Source organism: Ochotona curzoniae, unplaced genomic scaffold (genome assembly GCF_017591425.1).
Source record: "Ochotona curzoniae isolate NIBS_2020 unplaced genomic scaffold, NIBS_Ocur_1.0 scaffold_3890, whole genome shotgun sequence".
Taxonomy (NCBI): Eukaryota; Metazoa; Chordata; class Mammalia; order Lagomorpha; family Ochotonidae; genus Ochotona; species Ochotona curzoniae.
This window is the reverse complement of record NW_024467115.1, coordinates 8,658,067-8,678,111: the sequence shown is the minus strand read 5'-3', so window position 1 is coordinate 8,678,111 and position 20,045 is coordinate 8,658,067.

Below are 20,045 nucleotides of genomic sequence, written 5' to 3'. Positions count from 1 at the left end.
ACATGCTTGGAGAGGGGAAGAGTTTAAGACATCAAATATATCCTTGACACTCTGGGAGTTTCCAAGATTTAGATTTAAATGTACAGAAATATTAAGCAAATGTGTAGTAAACAGAACAAACGACTATCATGAAATCACAAGTGCAATTAAATTTTTATGTTATTTCAAAATCAGTTGAATTCTAGGATAAAGGATTCAGTAAGTACCTATCCTTTGAGCAAACCTGAAAGAAATTAGATAATGGGATTATCTCTGTGTTTTCATCCTGTGTGAACTCCTTCACTAGCAAATGAAGAGCCAGAGTCTTCTCACCCCCTGAGCTCCTCTTACTGGAAAATCTGCGCATGCCAGCAAGGGATCATGGACAATCTGATGAACTTGGGGCCTGGTTAACATGAACAAATAGGATCCAATCAAACTTCTAGAGAAATTGTTGACAATTACCAGCCATCATTTATGTTCAGTGCACCCTTGGATTTTACCCATGTTCTTACCTTTAATCACTGGACAGCCTTAGGATAATGCACTACACCTGGGACTGGAGGTAATTGAACACTCGCAGATGGGTAGCATTGCAGTTCACTTAGAGTTTTGCGTTTATTCTGGTCCCAGAAGCCTTCCTTTTATAGTGCAGTTACATCCACTAAAATTAGAACTTCCAAAATTCTGCTCTATTTTATTGCTCTCACGAAGTATTTATGACCTCTGCTGCTTCAGTGGACATTGTTAGAGATTTACTGCTGAAAGCTTTCAAGAGAGCTGCACAAAATTGCTGCTGCTGGTTCTAAACTGCTGAAGATGCTGTAAGGACATTTTAAAACATGCCAACAAAAAGTATATTTAGTTTTCATTTCTGATACCCTCAAAGCAGAACACGTTTGAATATAGAAATTTTATTTTTTGTAATGTCACAATACAGTAAACCCAATAGGCACTTCAATCTTCAAACTAAGGTGTTGATATTTTTTGTCATACTTTAATGCAATTTTAGGTACTCAGAGATCGAATTGCTCCCTGATATGTTAGAGCATCATTTGGTTAATTATGCAATTTTGCATCTTCATGCTTATCTACAAATGGGCCCTTTTTAATAACTTCTTGCCTATTTTTCCTACCAGTTTCCTTCATTACTAAAATATCGAGTGTTTCTATGTAGCCTGGCAGGCAGCATTTTTAGGGAGTGTTATTGGGGTGAATCCCAGGAAAACTTGGGAAAAGAATTATTTGGGTTGAACTGCCTTTCCCTGCCAGATTGAAGGATTTTGCACAATCTAGACTGGAATAAGCAACAGAAAGGAGTATTTATTTCAACCACACTGTAAAGTGAGTAAGGATGGGCCAGAGGAAAGCTAACCCTTGCCACACTCTGTTCCAACAAAATAAAGAACTGTTTATGTCAAATTAGATTCTTGGCATCTCCTAGTCTCCTGATGCCCAATTTTCACACTTTCATGAACACAAAAGTCCCCATAATATTCTTGTCTTGTGTACAGACACATGTACAACCAAGAATCTTAGAGTAACTGGTTTATTCTTTAGGTTATTGAAGCTGAAAGACAGAGAGAGAGAGAGCTATAAAAGCTCAAAGATGAGAGAGAGAGAGAGAGAGAGAGAGAGAGAGAGAGAGAGAAATGGGGCTTGCCATCCATGCCAGTGTAGAGTACATGCAATTTCTTACAAAGTCATTGAAAAATGTCCTACTGAAAATAATTTCTAAGTAGTGTTTTATGGATTGACCACATTAGCTATGATATGATAAGATCTGATAACACACCCCAGTTTGGATGCCAATTTGAGTCTATTTATAATCCATCTCTGTGCTGATGCACCTAGGCAAACAGCAGAGGTTGGCTCAAGTGCTTGGCATCCATGTGAGAAACCTGAAAGAATCTCTTGGATCATGCCCTTGGTCTGACTCTGTTTTGGCAGTTTTGGATATATGGGGGATGTATCAGCAGATGAAAGATTCTCTCTCTCTCTTTCTCTCAATCGGACCAGAAAAAAATGAAAAATAACAACCCAAGTTAATATATTTTGACTGTGTACCATGTGTCTGGAAATATTGTAGGTTTCTCATATATAATATATGGTTTAAATTATATATATATACATATAATATTATATATTAGATACTGTAGTATACAATAGCACAGTTTTAGCTTTTTCCTCTTTTACAACGAAGGACAGAGTAAAGAGAAAGGTTAAATATGTGAGTTGAACCCACTCAGGTAATAGCAAATTTTGGCTTCAAATGCTAGCAGTCTATCTTCTGAGTCAGCCATTCTAAAAACATGCAACCTTCCCCCAAGTTCATGAAAAACTAGGTTTTGAGATAGTATTGCCAAATCAATGGCCATGGATTAGTCACCCAGCTACACGTTCTTACTTAGGAGTATATTATTACCTACATATCAAGTAGGCTATTGTAATTCCAACTTCATTGGATAACAAAATAATTCTATACATGAGCATAAGATATATAATTCTATATATGAATGCAGGGTCCCAATGAGCTGGGCTATCTTCTGCTAGCACTTTCAGGTGCATTATCATGAAGCTAGATCCAAGGTAAAGCAGCCAGGACTCAAACTACCACCCATCTGGGATGCTGGCCTTGCAAGTAGTGGCTTAACTCACTGGGCCACAACACTGGCTACTGCCACTTCTTTTTAAAAATATTATAGGATTTATCTTGATCACAAACCATACTACAAGGCATTATTTATTTTGCTATTCAAAATCTGTACAGGGCTATTATATATAATAGAGGTAGCAAAGATTTTATGACCTCTAGTAATTGAACAGAGATACAAAATAATGCCTGAGTCAGGTAATTGAATAAAATCATTCATTTAATCAAGAATAACCAAATTATAACTATTATTTATCTACCCAAAATTGTTCTGAGCTTTAGAAATGTGGTAACTCCATGAATCTCTAATTCTAAGAAGTGGATATAAATGATAGTTTCACTTCACAGATGAGAAAATGGAGTGAAGTGATTTGTCCATTTTCACACAGTTGAATGGAAAACCAGCACTGTAGCCTGCATGCTTTGCTACCAACAGCATATATGCTGTTCCAGTATGTAAATTTACAATTTCTGCATTTAGAATAATTATCCCAATGCAAAAGGCAACAGTTAGTTCAAGAAATTCAGTTGGTCAAGTGAATGACAAATGTTGGATCTTGGAATCTGGGAATCTGTGTTCTCCAAAGCAGATTTCAGTGGACCAGTATCTTTGTTGGCAGGAAAGCAAAGTCTAAATCATTTTGGAATTTTAAACTTCAAGCTTTGAGTTTGGTAAGGATAAAACTTTTAAATGTTAAATTTGCATGCCTTATTTTAAATAAACACATTATATATATTGTGAACTATTTTTCCTTCAGTGTATTGCAATTAAGTAGTGGCCCATGCTGAAGTTCCCAGATTCAGGAAATATCTTTAAAGCAAATATCAGTCATATGAAAAAATGTTCATAAGCACATATATTTGACTTTGATACACAAAGAAAATGGGCCATAACAGGGCACAGTGCAAATGGACAAACACGATCTGTCAAGTCCACATGTGACCAAGGAGTAGACATCCTCTGGTGAGGCAAGACATCTCCACTTCCCTTTTTCCTCCATCCTTTCTGTCACCTCCTCTTCTTCTCTGCTCTCTTCTATCCTTGGCCCTTAATCTTGTTCTTGTGGCCTGTGTAAAGTCATCTTTTTAATAGCAGAGAATGCAAGAAAAATATCTGGAGCTCTGTAGGCAATAGGAGAAAGTAATGTTTCCTGGAAATATGGCAAAAACTTTTAAAAAATAAAACACAGCCACCTATATTTCCTAATTAACAATTCTGTATGGTTTGCTATTAATGTATGAGGAGAAAATATTTTTTTAGCCAAAAGAGATGGATTTGTTAAAATGAATGAACGCGAATCAGAGAGAAGAAACACTACAAAATAGGAAAAAAAAAACCAGTGAGAAGAAATAAAAAGAGGGCAAAGAGTAAAGCAAAAACGATTTTAAAAATGACTACTTTTTAATCAAGAGTCCCATGTTTAAAAATTCCTTTCTTTCATGTGGGAGAACCACGTGACTGATAGCTCAGTGGTATGCAGGACAGTTTTTTTTTTTTTAAGATTTATTTTTATTATTTTTTTTTATTGGAAAGGCAGATATATACAGAGAGGAGAGACAGAGAGGAAGATCTTCCATTTGATGATTCACTCCCCAAGTGACCGCAACAGCCCATGCTATGCTGATCCGAAGCCAGGAGCCTCTTCCAGGTCTCCCACGTGGGTGCAGGGTCCTAAAGCCTTGGGCCGTCCTCGACTGCCTTCCCAGGCCACAGGCGGGGAGCTGGAAGGGAAGCAGGGCCGCTGGGATAGAACTGGCGCCCATATGGGATCCCGGGCACGTAAGGCGAGGACCTTAACCACTGCGCCACTGCGCCGGGCCCTGCAGGGCAGTTTTGTTAGAATGATTCCTATTCTGTTTAGTTGGCAGTAGCTGCACCTTTGGGACATACCTTTTCTCATTTATATTTGTGTAAAAACTAGCAAAAGAAAACGTGTTGGCAACAACTCCTTAGAGCTGTGTGCTTACTGTGGTTTTGTACAGGTTAAGGGGACTGTCCCTGGGGTCTCACACAAAAACCTGGGAGAAAGGAGCTACTGGGAATTTGGCCAAGAACAGAGTTTATGAGGTTACAGTATATGACACGGCTTAGATACTGTTCCATTTGATTAGAGTCAACTTGGAGGTTACCAGAGAATTCAGCACTTAAAGACTTCTATTGTTATTTGTCATTATTCTATTGAAGCTTTTATTTGTGCCTGATGAGTTATGGAACATATTTGATATATGAATTTGCATCTAGATAAGTTCATCCATAATGAACTTATATAAGTAAAGTCAGATAACCCAGATTTTTTTTTTTTTTTGGTCTTTAACTGGTTTATGTTGGTATTTGTGTCCGCTTGGAATGTCCTAACAAAATGCAGTAAAGTGGATGACTTGCATAGCGTAGATTGATTCGCTTGCAGTTTTGGAGTCTGGGAGTCTAGGATCAGGGTGCTGACATAGCCAGTATCTGGAGAGGATTCACTTGTGGTTCTGAAGGTCTTTCTCTGATGTCTCTTTTAAAAGGCACTAATCCTCATGACCTCACCTACACCTAATTACTTCCTAAAGGTTCCAGTTAGGGCTTCAGCTGACTCCATTAGCAGTGCTTTCTCCCTTCTCTATTGTGTCCATAGAACTTACTGAAGGAAGGACCATAATTTTTTTATTATATCATTTTGAAAGGCAGATCTAAGCATCATGTTCTCTTTGAAAAAAAAAAATCTTGGGCATAAGGGATCATAAAGGCTCTGGTCATTGTGATCATCAGAGGAGTGAACTAGAGAAGGGAGACAAATCAGGCTCTCTCTCTCTCTTTAATGTTTTTCAGCTGTAGGTTTATTTGTTTTGTTTCTTTATTTTGTGACATTGTTTAATAGGCACTGGGGTCTCCCCTCCCCATCTCTGTAACTCGTTTAAAGAAATTAATCTTTTAAAAACCCCTCACATACTATGTGTATTTAACCATTTTTGCGCCAAAATGAGAATCTTTCGGTATAATTGTCCATGAATTTTTTTTTTTAAGTTTGCTTGTATATTCATTTATTTGGACTTATATTCTCTCTGTCAAAAGGTAAGAGCATTAGAAATCAAAGCCCTTATTTCTGGCCCTTTTCCACTTCCTTATGCTAAAATCATCTGAGATTTTAATTCCAGATTCACTTCTATTTGTTGTTTTATATTAGTTTTATACTGTTTCACTAATCTTTTGCTCACCACTGTTTTCTGGTAGTCTACTTCATAATTCTGTGTTTTGGCTCATTTTTCTTGTTAAACTTGAATGAATTCTTTTTTTTAAAGATTTATTTTTATTATTTTTTAATTGGAAAGGCAGATATACAGAGAGGAGAGACAGAGAGGAAGATCTTCCGTCCGATGATTCACTCCCCAAGTGACCGCAACGGGCCGATACTATGACAATCCAAAGCCAGGAGCCTCTTCCAGGTCTCCCACGTGGATGCAGGGTCCCAAAGCCTTGGGCTGTCCTCGACTGCTTTCCCGGGCCACAGGCAGGGAGCTGGAAGGGAAGCGAGGCTGCTGGGATTAGAACCGGCGGGTGTGCAAGGTGAGGACCTTAACCACTGCGCCACTGCGCCAGGCCCAACTTGAATGAATTCTTAAGAGAACAACTTTCTGACTCATTACCAATCTGAAAATGTCATCACTTTGCACTGCATTTTGAATATTTGTTAAGTGTGCTGTTTTAGGTTATAACATTAAAGAAACAGCTTCATTACCTTCTGAATCTCAGTGTCTTAAAGAAGATAGAGTTTTGTCCAGTTAACGTGTCAAGTGTTGTTTTCCTATTTAATCTACATTTTTCTCTCTAAAGTCTGTAAGATTTTCTTTCTATCTTCAGAATTGCAAAAATTCAGTAACATATATATATATATATATATGCTTTTATTGGAAAGTCAGATTACACAAAAAAGGTAGGGGGAGAAACAGAGAGAAAGATCTTCCTTCTGCTGGTTCACTTCCTAAGTGGTCACAAATGGCTAGCTCCAATCCGAAGCCAGGAGCTGGGTTCTTCTTCTAGGTCACCCACAAAGGTGCGGGATCTCAGGGCTTTGGGCCATCCTTGACTGCTTTCCCAGCCCACAAGCAGGAAGCTGGATGGGAAGTGAAGCAGCTGGGACATGAACTGGAGCCCATATGGGATTCTGGCAGATGCAAGGCTGACATTTATGCACTAGTCTATCATGCCAGTTCAGGTGAGTGTCTGGGATGAAAAATTTGATTTAGAGTATACCAACCTCCAAAAGTTTATCTCTGAAATCTTCAGATATTTTCAGTTTCAAATCACAATCTGTTTTTGAAATCTTCAGTGAATCCTCAGGATGTGAAAAATAATGTTTAAAGACCCCAGGAAGGGCTTTCAAATACCAACATTAGGCCCTGTCCAGGCCTTGCCAGCTGTGTTTTGCCCACTGGCTTTCCACAGAACAGTGTTTGAACTCCTTCGAGTATTGACAAGGCAAAAGGGTTAGCTCTTCCAAAATGTTTCAGTCATAGTAGGTAATCCATCCTGGTTAAAAAGAGCTTGAAGTGTAGGCTGGGGAAACCACAATTCTGAGATCTACTACATGTACACTCAGCAGAGTAAGGCCGGAGTGAAGGAAAAACAGTGAACACTCATAAAATGATGGAAGATAGCAAAAATAATTAACTAATCAATTCAACAAACAAACTCAAAGACAGTCACTGTTACATCAAGTGAGCAGAGGCACAGAGAACTATTGGATTTTTTTTCTATTTGTTGTGGAAAAAAAAAAGTATTTTTGTAGCAAAGAAGCTAACGATCAACCAATTCATGCTCATTAGCAAAGGATAGTGAGACAACCTGTTTGTGAGTAACCAGTTTCTCTTTGCAGTTCAAATGTCGTAGACATGACAAAGAAAGGCAAAAAGGGATTTCTGTGAACTTACATGTTTGGATAAATTTTACTTTGGGATTTTGTTTAACACTACACCATATAATAGTGCACACCATGTAGTACTAAACCCACTTCATTAAAATTCTTTATAAAGACTATTTCAATGATTATATACATCCTATCAAATTGATGCATTATAAATTATTTCAGGATAGCTTAGATGTTGGATATTATGTGTGTGTGTTTTAATTTTTTTGCTACTATAAACATCACAATGGTAAACATCTTCCTAATTCTTTAGCTTGAGTAGCCCATCTCTGTTTGCTGGATGTACTCGGAAGGTAACACTTAGGGAGTGCTCTCAATATAACAAACATATTAGGCCTAAAGAAGGCATGGAAAACCATGGCTCTATTCCAGGCTTTGATTATTTCTCAGGTTAGAGAATGTGGGATTGTTGGAATAGCCTGTTCATTAATCCCTCTACTCTGTCTTGCACCTCTTCTACCAATTCCTTACATGAAGCCAAAGTAAACTTTGTAAATTACAAATCTGCTCATGACCTCCCTCTTAAGCCTCATACAATGGACCCATAGTATGTCATGTATGAACTCTTCAAACTCAAGAACATGTTGAGACTCTTAATATATGTAATTAAGTTGGTTGCTGGAAGATTACAGCAATTCACACTTCAACAAGCTGTATGTGAGGTATGAATCTTATCAAATTCTCAGCAACATATGGTGTTCTCATTTGTCATACACAGTATCATGATCTGTAATTTTTCGTCCCTCTCATTAATTTATGAATATGTTATAATCAGGAATCTTTCCCAACTCATTTTAGGATCCTAATACCAGACAGTTGTTAGTGAACAATGAGTAAACGCATGATACCTAGCACAGGTGCTTTCATCTAGATGAAAATTCTAAGTTCTTTTTTTCTTTTTTTTGGAGATCTACTTATTTTTATTGGAAAGGCAGATTTATAGAAAAAGATTTACAGAGAGAAAGATCTTTCATCTGCTGATTCACTCCTCACATGACTGCAATAGCTGAGCTGAGCTGAGCTCATCTGAAGCCAGGAGCCAGGAATTTCTTCCAGGTCTCCCATGTGGATTCAGGGTCCCAAGACTTTGAACCATCCTCTGCTGTTTTCCCAGGCCATAAGCAGGGAGCTGTATGGGAAGTGGAGCAGCTGGGACATGAACTGGAGCCTATATGGGATCCTGATGCGTGTAAGGTGGAGGATTAGCCAATTGATCTATCATATCAGGCCCCAATTCTATGTTTTATTCTGTTTTTATTGAGATTTGGGAAAGACAGAGGCAAGATTAGGAATTTAAGATTCAGTTGGGGTTTCAGATCTAAAATCAAAGGGCAAGGCAGAGATAACACTTCAGCCATTAATTTAGAAGTACTAATCAATCATTTCTTGGGAAGGAGACCAGGCTGGGTACAGAAGTGTTTCTATGTCTGGGGCTTCAGGTCTTTGTCTTGGGAAACACACCAAAGGGATGCCACATACTTTGAAGAAGCACACACAGGGCAGCTCTTTCTGTGGAAATCCATTTTACTGATGGGGCAACCATAGGAGTCTCCGGTCAGCAGAACAAATCTGATTTACTTCTAGAGTTGTGTACATAATAACCAGATGTCCAGGTCCCAGTAGTATGTAAGCAAGGTTCTGAAATCTGGCTGCTGTGATTTTAAATTTCTTGAATGTTTTATAGCGATTCTGATGCCCAAGCAAGTTTGAAACTACAACAAACCGGTAAGTTAGAGGAACACAAACTTCATCAAACACACACACACTCAAATGTATGTTCTATAATGTCTGTTAGTGAACAAAGGTATAATATATATGTAATACTCCAATATCAGTAAATTCACTAAAAAATAAATTTTAATTTCCACTTCTCCCCAAATAAGAATCATTAAAAAATTTACCAGTTTTTATCTGAGTTGGGGGTTTTCCCAGTGGGGCTTTGACCATAATCTGGGCTCTAAGAAACATCTAAACCTCTTTCATTGTGACTTTAGCTTTCCTGTGCCTGAGTCTGTGTGTACTGATGGCACTCTTAGCAAAAGGCTCAATGAGTGTTCTGTTGTATTTTATAAAGCACTCTTTAAATAACTTTCCTTTTTATGAGAAAATCTGATTGAAGTGTCTTGTGGGTGACCAAGCGCAGTTATTTGCAGAGGAGTATATTGCTTGAGAAAGTATAAACCACTAAAGACAAGGTCCTTGACCTAAGAGGCTTAAGTTCTAAGATAGTGGTAAACAGATGGAAGATAATGGTAAATCAGTCAATCTCAAGGATGCAGAGCAGTCAGGCCTGGGGGCTGTGGGAAACAGAGTGGCATCCGTCACTCCCACCATCTCGCATAGAAAACTGACTTCTAGAAAAAAATGTATTCACTCTGAGACTCAAGAATAGTTTGGAACTTGGTTCACATCTTATAGAGAAAATAAAATATTCAAAGTGTTGTTTAACTCCAGTTAGCCTTGGAGAGATGACATGTATCACCAGGTAGACAAACTTACTACTATTTTGACTTTGATGATTTTACCAAGTGCATTATTTTGTGACATCAAGATTGTTTCATTAGCATATTTAATGGCTATGTTGCTGTTGTCTTTAGCAAGATTTATTTTTATTTTACTTCAATTGTTTTTCACTAATGTTACTGTTACCCAGTATTATAGACTGAATCAGTATGACAGGAGCTAATCAAATGCTTAACGGTCTCCATTTCACTTTCAATTAGTCTCTCTAAATATCTGAACTTTGGCTTCGTAACATTGTTATATTGGGAAGGAAAATATGGTCAAATCCCTAAGTGATATTTAGTCATTAATAATTTAATATGTACTTATTTTTTCCCTTCCAGGTTTTTATTTCAAAAAATAAATCCTGGATTATGCTCTCAAACTGATTTTAACTATTTTTGTGTATCTTTTCCTTCAGACCTTCGACACTCTCCTGGCCCCCCTGCCTGGTGATTCAGACAAGGTGTAACCACTGACAGCTCTGGAATCTGAAGACCTCTTTCTTTGACTAGAGAAACTAGCAGTTACTTGGCCAATTTTCCCACAGAGGCTGCCAGTGGTGGGGGTTGGGATGCAGGTGTCCCAACGTGGCCAGAGAGGCAGCTTGGTCTTCAAATAGGATCAGAGCTGGACTTTGGGCTGAGTATGTGTGTTGTATTAAATTACATTTAGTTTTTTTCTGTCGTATTCCATCAACTACTGTCCACAGATACTACCCAACTGACAGAAGATCACTGAGCCAAAGACAAGGTTGTACCTGTCCATATCGTCTTGAACTTAGCAAGGTGTTTGAAGCTAGCACATCGGCACAATGCTCCGGGCAGAAGGATTTTACATTTGAAGAGAATTCCTATTCTCTTTGGTGAGAAAAAAAAAAATCACAGAGTTGGATAATAAGAAGCCATCGGTGAGACTTCAGAGAGGTGTAATTTGGTTTTTGTGCATTGCCTTTATGTTGCCTGCCATAACTGCAAGCCATGTTTTCTATCTGTAACTGAGTGTTACATTCTATTTCCTTCATAGTTTAATTTAATTATTCATCAAACTCAAATCCCTGGGACTCCTCTGTGGAGAGATTCTAATTCAGATGCCTGATGTAAAGATTCAAGTGTCATTGTTTTATTTATTTTATTGAGTTGATAGGCAGTTAAAGAGATGGAAGTGTGTGTGTGGGGGGGTGGAGGGGGCGGATAAACTCGATCAGGTTGAAGCCAGGAGCTAGGAATTCTTGCTCGTGCACAGGGATGCAAAGGATCAAACACTGAGACTGTCCTCTGCTGCTTTCCCAGACACATTACTAGGGAGCTGGATTGGAAGTGGCGCATCCAGGACTTCAATGAGTGTGAATACATGATGCCAGCAACACAAGCAGCAGCTTAATCTACGACACCATCATGCTGGACCCAAGAAGAATATTTTAAGTAAACATCCCAGATACTAATGAAATAAGTAGCCTAATGACTACACATTGAAAAATCATCAGTAACAAAAAATTGTTATCATCTATCAGTCCACAAATGTCAATAGAAAAATACTTTTCTTAGATTATTCTTATCTTATCATGAACTCGTTTAATGTGTCAACCCAATCTCAAGGGGAAAAAATGAAGATAGAGAGTGAAAAACATAGACCAAGACACCTGTGCAAAGCAGTAACATAGATCCCAAGTACAGGATGAGTTATTAAAAAGGGCCTTTACCATTAGCATTTTTGGTAATGGCGTTCTTATTAATTTCTTCATTTTCAGGGAAGCAGTTTTTTGAAACCAAAAAAAAAAATTGAAGGAAGAGGAAATCAGGGAAATAATTACAAGACCAGGTGGCAGTAGAAATGATTATTTATCAACATATATTATGATAGAAGAATGCACTAAATACATGTCAGGTGGAAGACATGTTTGTACTTTTCCTCAAGTCTCTCCAGTCATCAAATGTCCCTTGACTTGAAGAGCAGTAGCATATGTACAGTGGTTTTAAGAAGCAAAAATCGATTCCCTATGATTTGAATTAAGGAAAACACTGGAACTCTTAACAAATCACCTTTATAAAATGTGGTTGAAAAAAAAAAGGTTGAAAATAGTTTAGGTTGCTTAATATATTAGGAACTGCAGCTGCTTACTAATGCTACCTACTGTTTTTGGTCAATGATATATAGACATAAATAATGGTGCAATTTGTCTCACAGCAAAATAGAATAGTAGAAAGACCCAAGGACGGTGAGTTAGGTGGCCTGTCAGACAGAGGGTCTGATATTATCCTGAGCATTCACAATCTGTGTGACCTTGCACAAATTCATCTTCATATGTTTCAGTCTTTTGCAAAATGGAGATAATAATACTTAATTCTGCTCTAAAACTATTTGGAAAGTAGATAAAAAGCAATAGTTCAATTATGGACAGATTAAAGTATGCCTATAAATAAAGTATTGCATTAAAATTGTAAACACGTATTTTTTCATCTCTTCAAATGTACCTGGTGAGCTATGTGATAAAATCAAGGCTCTTACAATGGGATTTTATGTTCTCTGACTCTCTTGGGTGTACTTCTGCCCTCTGTTCTCACTCTTGGCAGGCCATATAAGAACAGAGTTCACAATCCTAAGCCAAATTAGCACAAGTTTAATTGGATTTCCATAAATACTGTATTAAAGTTAAGTTGTGTAATTAAATTTCAGTGGTGGTGACTACTGGATGACATAGTTCTCAAGGGCTGTATTTTTCTAGCGTCTTCTTGATACTATATGACAATGTTGGTGTGAATAGAACTATAATAAATTAAAAAAATAAATAAAAATACTGTCTTATTGAAACAAAAACATTTTTCTTGAGTTGTCTGTAAAGATTTCTGGAACTGAGGATTTCTCTTGAAGATGAGGATCTGAGTTACTGGCACTGGCCGTAGTACTTTGAAATGAGAAGGGGCTTGGTTACACTTGTATCTCTTCTTAAGGTTGAGCATCTACTGTATGTATGACACAGACTTTAGTAATATATGAGACACAAACAAGTCTGAATACTATTGTTCAAAAGTACTTGTTAAAGGATGACAATAAAGAGGGAATGGAATTCTAAAGAAGAGCCTTAAAAAAAATTTTTTTAAACACTCAGAAAGATGCCTGATTGATTCAAAGGTACTTGAATTGATCAGTAAAAATGGCTCTAAATACATGAAGAAGGAAGAAAGGGGCTATGAGCATTAAGCAGCATTATCATTAGGAGCAAATGTTCGCAGGAAAAATGCAAGGCAAACAATTAAGAGCTAGTAAGACATTTCACCAATTTCTAGTCAGAATCCAAGAGGGAAAAAACAATATTTTTGAAAACACACACACACACACACATATATATATAGTCATGTATATATGGAGAGAGAAAGAGAGAAACTTCCATCCACTGGTCCACTCCCCTGCTGCTAGAAATGTCCAAGGCAGGGTAGGAATGAAGGGGGGTAAGTGATAGGAAAAATGAAATGTAATAATTCTAGCATCCATTTTCACCTCTAAATATTTCTAAATTCTTATTTCCAGTGTGTAAAAGAGTGAATAAACTTTAATGTTTAATTTATTTTCTATATTGTCACCAATGTCTGTCCCTCCATTTTCTCTACTCTCTTTAGAAAAATCCACATATTCTTTTCCCAACTAGTAATATGAAGGGGCTTCAAAAAGCCTATAGAAAAAATGGAACTGAAAGACAAGCTTATTTTGTTAGAAAAAAAATTGAAATCCATGACTTTTTTTTCAAAATACTCATTTTAAACTAAGATAATCAGAATATGAATTTTGAGAAACATTGATTTAAATACCTAAAAATTAGTATTTCTTTTGCGTTTGCACAAGTATGCTTTTATGTGATAGGAGCTCTTAGGTGTTATGGAGATGTGCTTAGTTGAAGGAATATATCCTCAGGAAGAATTCTGAGTGCATTCCTTTCTTTGCTAAAAGAAGTATGAAGGCTGCAGAATTTTGAGTTTAATTTACACTTCACACTATACACAAAATCCAAGAAATGAATGCAAGGAGAGGTACAACCACTTTCTCAGATAGCTAGCATAACTGTAAAACGTGTCAGACATTGTACCAAGTTTTCACTTTGTTGAATTCTCATGACCTCATGCAGAGGATGTTATCCTCCCGATGTTACTGATGGGGCCTGGAAAGGTGAAGCACCCTGCTGCAGACTTACGGAGATGCTGCTTGACTCTAGCAATGTCTATTGCCCCACCACACGGTCCTGCATCATTTCATTCAGTGAAAAGAGGGACACAAAGGAAGCATGTCTTTGTATCTAGAGACGAGTTCTTTCGTATCACTGTTGGACTTGTACATTACTGAAAGAAGAAAATAAGGTATTTGCAATGTATCAGCCTCATTAAAAAACAACTTAGTAACTAATGCAATATTGTATCATCAGGCAACACTCTCTGATTCTCATTCTATTTTTTCTCCTTCTCCAATCATTCCTTGCCCTCCAGTCCTAATGTTAGCAATCCATATAGGAAGGAGGATCACCTGTGGTTTCTAAATAAAGCCAATGTTTATCCAGTAAAATGCTCACCCTCCAAATGCGAGTTTTCATTTGCCTCAACCTATTCTAAATAAAAGCAGCCAATTTTTTCATTCAGTATATCAACAAAATTCTGTCTTTGGTTTTAAAAAAATGTATAAAGCATTTATACTTCGTTTGCTTGCATTGCTTGAAATTTTGAGCACGAATATGACAGGATGCTTTGAAATCTTTGATACAATTTCTTGCTTAGCAGCTCTTGTGGTGGAGCAGCAAGTCAGGGTATTATTTCTTCGCTGGAATCTCAGAAAGCGCCATCAGCCAAAGCAATTTCACAGTGCCTGACCAAAACACCTTGGCTGTTGCTCTCAAGCAGTGAGATGTTTTTGGCTGAGACAGATGCCTTGAGTTAGTGATTGCAGGCTGCCCTGTATTTGGCATTCTACTTTTCATGTAAATAGTAGGGAGAACAGAGCAAGCCTTCATGACTGTACCTTTACCAAGTGAGGAATTTTAGAGAGTAAACATTTACCTCATTAACTCTATTGGGTTTTTCTGGGGGAGGGAGGCAGTTAGGGTAATATTTTGCACTTACGCATTTTGAGTTTTTAGCTGATGTTGCTGTTTCTTTGATATTTCTTATTCAAATAAAAAGTGGAAGATTGCAAACTTTTCTAATGTTATGAGATCAGAAACAACACTTTAACACATCTTCTCTACAATTACTCTTTCTATTTTCTTAACTACACAAAAGTTTCTTAAATACAGGTTTTAGATTTCCGGGACTCATATTCATTTAAGTGTTTACTGAGTGTTTCACACAAGGCTGAGTGCACAACTATTCACTGACTTCTTGATGGATCAATTGATGTCTGCTTGCTATTAGCATCTCCAAGAAAGTAAAGAACGGTGAGGAATACTTAAGAGTGGGCCGGTTTTCTCTGTTTTTAAGACCAAGATGCTGATGCAGAGTCAAAATCAGTAGATGTTCGTTCTCCAGAAGCGTAAGCTTGACTTATGAAAACTGGCTATTGTGCTTAACCAATCTCCTCAAAAATGTGTGACTCTAATTAAGGAAGAATATAATTAAATCAATAGCAAAATGCAGCAGCCAGATGGTAGCTGGGTAATGGCCTTCACAAATTAAATATTTGAAAGCAAATAAAATAACAAGAATTTTATTTATTTCTTCTTGCTCTAGCTTCCTCTTGCATCACCTCCTCCAACTCTTTTGTGCTTTTTTCAAAAAAAAAATATTGATTATGTTTCTTCACAGGCCAGAGAGTGCTCAAAAGGATAGATGCGATGTCAAATGAGGCATAACCTCTGTACACATTCCAGCAGAAGAGTTAGACAAACAGCGCTGTGGTTACATCAGTTGGATCAGTAGATTATAGATCAGGTCTATACACAACTGTACAGAAACACATGCTGCATGGTCAGCTTTTGAAGAGAGTGGGGATATTTAAGCTAGAGGGGTTCACTACATTCTGTGAAGGCAATGGAAGTTAAGGAGACTAGCAGATGAAAAGAGCCAAAACAGTATTAACATGCAATTTACATCAAGAAGGATGAGAGCTGATATTGAAGAAATATAAATGGGCTACATTATTATTTTTAAAAAAGAACACTTTCTAAATTGAGATTCTAGACTGGTAGGAAGAATTTAAATTTTAAGCAGCAGAGTAGTATGCTTAAGTTTATGATTGTAGCAGCTCAGACTCAGCTACAAAGACAGGAACAAGGATATATTAACTTTGAGGACTGAAACAGCTGAAGGATTCTGAGGTACATCAATAGGACTGAAGTTCAGTTCAAGATGTGGGTTGAGGTGTACATCTCTGCCTGGGGCAGTTAGTGACATTTGCTGAAACAGGAGTCAAAGAAAGAACACATCAGGAAAGGAAAGTTCAGGAATTAATTATTAACTCTGATGAATTTAAAGTCTATTCAAGAATTTGGGCTAAAATGCCCAACAGATATTTCTTGTTCATGATGAGCTTATAATTGTATTGCATATTTTCACAGGGGTTCTCTTTCCATATTGTTCATTACCTTCAGTATTATCGTTATAGTTAAACTCACCCACTCCAATAAAGGCTGTGAGAAGCATAAAGGCCTATAGCTGGGCCTCTTATGTAAAGGGGATTAAGGCACAGACAGGAGGATAACACTTCTACCACACAACAATGACAGAGAGCCCACCGCAGTAACCCAGTGGCTAAATCCTTGACTTGCACACACTGGGATCCTATATTGGCACCGGTTTGTGTCTCAGTAGCTCCACTTCCCATCCAGCTCTTCACTTGTGGCCTGGGAAAGCAATTGAGGACGGCCCAAGGCCTTGGGACCCTGCACCCGCGTGAGAGACCCAGAAGCGGCTCCTGGTTCCTGGCTTCGGATCAGTTCAGCTCAAGCCGTTGTGTCCACTTGGGGGAATGAAGCAATCAATGGAAGACATTGTCTGTCTTTCCTCTTTCCTGTACACCTGACTTTCTTTTTTCTTTTTTTTTTTTTTTAAGATTTATTTTTATTTTTATTGGAAAGGCGGATATACAGAGAGGAGAGAGAGAGAGGAAGATCTTCCGTCTGATGATTCACTCCCCAAGTGAGCGCAATGGCCGATGCTATGACGATCCGAAGCCAGGAGCCTCTTCCAGGTCTCAAAGCTTTGGGCCATCCTCGACTGCTCTCCCGGGCCACAGGCAGGGAGCTGGAAGAGAAGCGAGGCTGCCGGGATTAGAACCGGCGCCCATATGGGATCCCGGGCATGCAAGGCGAGGACCTTAACCACTGCGCCACCGCGCCGGGCCCACACCTGACTTTCTAATAAAAATAAATAAATCTTAAAATAATGAAAGAAAAAAAAATAATATTTTTTTTGAGGGCTGATACATATAAGATGCCAGACAACGAGGCATTGAATGGACTCATTTGTATGTGGAAAGGCTTCACATACAAAATAGCAAGCATTGTTGATTTTGATGATATATAGGCTGGAAAGATGCTGAAGACAGGATTTCTTATCTGAGGGCAGAGATGACAAGAAAAGAAGCAGTTTTATCAACAGATTGGATGTTATATATGCTTTCAGAAGTTGCCACCTGAGTGAATGTTACCTGTCAAGTTTGCTGTTTGATTGCTAGGCATCGACATCTGGCTTAACAGCTGAGCTGTCACTCATGACATTCATATCCCGTCTAAGAGTGTAGGTTCTGTGCTCGCTCTACTCTTGACAAAATTGTGTGCTAATGCACAGCCTGGAAGGCAGCAGGTCACATCCCTGGTAACTGAGACCCGGGACACTGGCACTGAATTCTTGTCTTCTAGGTTTGAGCTGATCCAGTCTGGGCAATTCTCAGTATTGGGGGAGTAAATTAGTGGGAGAGAGATCTCTGTCTCCCAAAATAAAAGGAAAAAGAGAGGGAGACAGATAAGAGAAAAAGAAGGGGAAGGAAAAAGGAGGAGAAAGAAGAGAAACAGAGTTCACCAATACACATCTATTCAGGTATGATTGCTATTTGTTTCTTTGGTACCTTGTTTGTACTTGTTTACTAAACAAGTTATGAAGAGAGGATTCTCTTTGCTGAAACCAGATGAAAGGCTCAGCCTGTGTTTCAGGTTTCGTTACATGCAAGTACATTCACTGAAGATGTGTTCGTCTTCATCATAGTTTTTAAAAACTATCTGAAAATGAATTAACATGAAACCACTGATGTTCTTGTACTTAAAGTATTCAAATAAAGTAAAAATATAAGTGCATTATTTTTGGTGGGCAAACTGCAGCAAAGCTGATTTAGGAAGGTGTTGCCCAATAAAAATATAAACAAATGTGAGCTACATGTGTAATATTATATTTTCTAGTAGGTACATTTAAAGGACTAAAAGTAAACATTAAATTAATGATACAGAATTTTAAGTTGATATAGTTGAAATGTGATCATTTCAACACATAATCAAGATAAAAATATATTAGTGAAATATTCTGCATTTTTTCTTGGTAGTTGTGATTTTTACATGTATTTTGTACATGTAGCATGTCTCAAATGAGATGTTACTATTTCTCACAGCAGTGGGAAGCATCCAGCCTTCAAGCCTTTACTTGGCCTTAAAATTCAATAAATCTACAACAGGCTAAGTTTTCAGTTCACAATTCTGTATGCTTTGCAAATGATGTTATATAAACACAAATGGTACTAAGAGTTCCACAAGTTGGCAAACTGCATTTAGGCTTATTTGTGGGTGAGTTATAATACTCATCTTTCTTTTAGTATAAGCTTTCAATCTTCTAAATAAGTAAGTGCCATGATTTCTTTGTTAAAAGAATTCTCACCAAGAGAAGAAATAAGAGAAGAATGGGGGGGGGAGGGGGAGAGGAAAGAATTGATTTCAGTTACACATATCCTGGGCTACACAGCTCATATTTATCAGTCACCTAATCAGCTGTCCATAGTGAAACAGATGTATGCAAAAATGTACAGAAGTGAAACAACATATACGTATTACAAAATAAATCCACTAGACAAAGATATTGAAATTCAGAGGGACTAACCAATTACCTCAGAAGAGGAAAGAGCATGTGGGAGCTGCAAGAACTACAAAAAATGTTCAGATATAATAGAACAGTTCAGGCATCAATCAGATGGGTCCAAAATCATTTCAATCTTATGAATCTTTCCCTTCTCTCGGCAGTTTTGTTTTTAACTGAGATTTTGTCTATTTATTTATTCTTACTGTTTTTAATTTATATTGGAAAGGCAAAGTTTACAGAGAAAGGAAGAAACAAAAAGAAAGATCCTCCATCCACTGGTTCACTCCCAAAATGGCCACAACGGCCAGAGCTGAGCCAATCCAAAACCAGGAGCCAGAAGCCTCTTCCAGGTGTTGCATTTGGATGCAGATCCCAGAGAACCTGGGCCATCTTCTGCTGCTCTCCCAGGCCATAAGCAGGGAGTCAGGTGGAAAACGGTGCAGCTGGGGCATGAACAGGCACCCTTAAGGGATGCCCGTATTTACAAGTGCAAGATTAGCCTGTTGAGTTACAGTGCCATCCCCAGAAGTTTTTCCTCTACAATTGCAAATTTTATTTTTGTTGTTGTTCCTTTATTTGAATTCAGTCTTTAGTGAACCATAACTACTCACAAAACTTCCAATCTGTCAGTACCACTCTGTGTTCTGTATGCTAGTGATGTGAAACATTATAAAGCTGGTTGTGACTCATACAACTCATGCTATATTTTATCAGCATTTCACAACCAGATGCCATCAAGTGACTTAACAGAACAAATGTTGGGGAATGTATTTGACCTGTTTTTCTCTTCATGGGACTAAACTGTCTCCATAAAATAAGAGAGGTCCTATCTTATTTCCTCAAAGACAACTCACTGCAAATATTTTCCAGCCCGTAGATCTAGCTGTTAATTGCAGCTCTGAGTTTCTCCACCTGTAAAATAGAACAATATTATTTACCGTACATGAGTTTTATGAATCTTAC